The 1,751-nt window shown below is 49.8% G+C and overlaps 1 pseudogene; it reads left to right on the top strand.

The window, feature by feature from the left end:
• Positions 1 to 472: 472 nt before the first annotated feature.
• Positions 473 to 1,518, top strand: LOC108525566 (ribose-phosphate pyrophosphokinase 2 pseudogene; annotated as a pseudogene).
• Positions 1,519 to 1,751: the final 233 nt, after the last annotated feature.

Here is a 1,751-nt window from a genome sequence, read left to right as displayed (position 1 = left end):
TAATTATACATTTTTTTCTCACTTATTTTTAGTAGCATTTTCCTTTTGTATTTTTTGGATAGGTCATTCTCCTGGAAAACACTTTTCCCAAAGAACTAACAATTGGGCCGGGCGCGGTGGCTCAAGCCTGTAATCCCAGCACTTTGGGAGGCCGAGATGGGCGGATCACGAGGTCAGGAGATCGAGACCATCCTGGCTAACACGGTGAAACCTCATCTCTACTAAAATACAAAAAAAATAGCCGGGCGAGGTGGCGGGCGCCTGTAGTCCCAGCTACTCCGGAGGCTGAGGCAGGAGAATGGCATAAACCCGGGAGGCGGAGCTTGCAGTGAGCTGAGATCCGGCCACTGCACTCCAGCCCAGGCGACAGAGCAAGACTCCGTCTCAAAAAAAAAAAAAAAAAAAAAGAACTAACAATTAATTATCTTGCATCTAAGATCCAATATTAGTGAAGTTGAAATGAGACTGGAAAAAGCAGCAGCCTTCCGCGTCGCTGTCGCTGTTGCCTCCGCCACTTCCTCCGCCGTCGTGCGCCCTTCGGAGTCCCGCGCCCCACCATGCCCAACATCGTGCTGTTCAGCGGCAGCTCACATCAGGACCAGTCCCAGCGCGTGGCCGACCGCCTAGGCCTGGAGCTGGGCAAGGTGGTCACCAAGAAGTTCAGCAACCAGGAGACCAGCGTGGAGATTGGTGAAAGTGTGAGAGGGGAAGATGTCTACAACATCCAGACCGGCTGCAGGGAAATTAACGACAACCTGATGGATGGAGCTCCTCATCATGATCAATGCCTGCAAGATCGCATCATCATCCAGAGTGACTGCCGTGATCCCGTGTTTCCCATATGCCTGACAAGATAAAAAGGACAAGAGTCGTGCCCCAATTTCTGTAAAACTTGTGGCCAATATGCTGTCGGTGGCTGGGGCGGATCACATCGTCACCATGGACCTGTATGCCTCTCGGATACAGGGATTCTTTGATATTCCTGTGAATAATTTGTATGCGGAGCCGGCAGTCCTGCAGTGGATTCGGGAAAACATTGCCGAATGGAAGAACTGTATCATTGTTTCACCTGACGCAGGGGGAGCCAAAAGGGTCACGTCGATCGCAGACAGGTTGAATGTGGAATTTGCTTTGATCCACAAAGAGAGGAAGAAGGTGAATGAAGTGGACCAGATGGTCCTGGTGGGCGACGTGAAGGACCACGTGGGCATCCTCGTGGATGACATGGCTGACACATGCAGCACCGTCTGCCATGCCGCGGACAAACTGCCGTCAGCTGGAGCCACCAAAGTGTATGCTGTCCTTACCCATGGGATCTTCTCTGGACCAGCTGTTTCCGGAGAAAATAATGCTGCCTTTGAGGCTGTTGTCGTCACAAACACAATTCCGCAAGAGGACAAAATGAAACACTGCACCAAGATTCAGGTCACTGACATTTCCATGATCTTGGCTGAAGCAATCCGAAGGGCACACAGTGGGGAATCTGTGTCCTACCTGTTCAGCCATGCCCCGCTATAAATCCAGAATGGGAAGTGTCCAGCAAGCCTACTCTGACTTCTGACTTGTGTTTGTTTTCTGGATTTTTAGCTGTGGGTACTCAGTCAGCAATGATAGCATCACTGGCAAAAGCATCAGATCTTTGTATATGCTGAGATTTATTGTTTCCCCTTCTAAAGCTCAAGATCATTTTCTTTCCAGTTTTTGGGGAAATGGTGGTGGTTATTTGGTCTTTAAGTGAACTGTCTTAAATG

Source organism: Rhinopithecus bieti, unplaced genomic scaffold, assembly GCF_001698545.2.
Source record: "Rhinopithecus bieti isolate Rb0 unplaced genomic scaffold, ASM169854v2 scaffold_70874, whole genome shotgun sequence".
NCBI classification, from domain to species: domain Eukaryota; kingdom Metazoa; phylum Chordata; class Mammalia; order Primates; family Cercopithecidae; genus Rhinopithecus; species Rhinopithecus bieti.
This window is presented reverse-complemented; position numbering and strand designations above follow the sequence as displayed.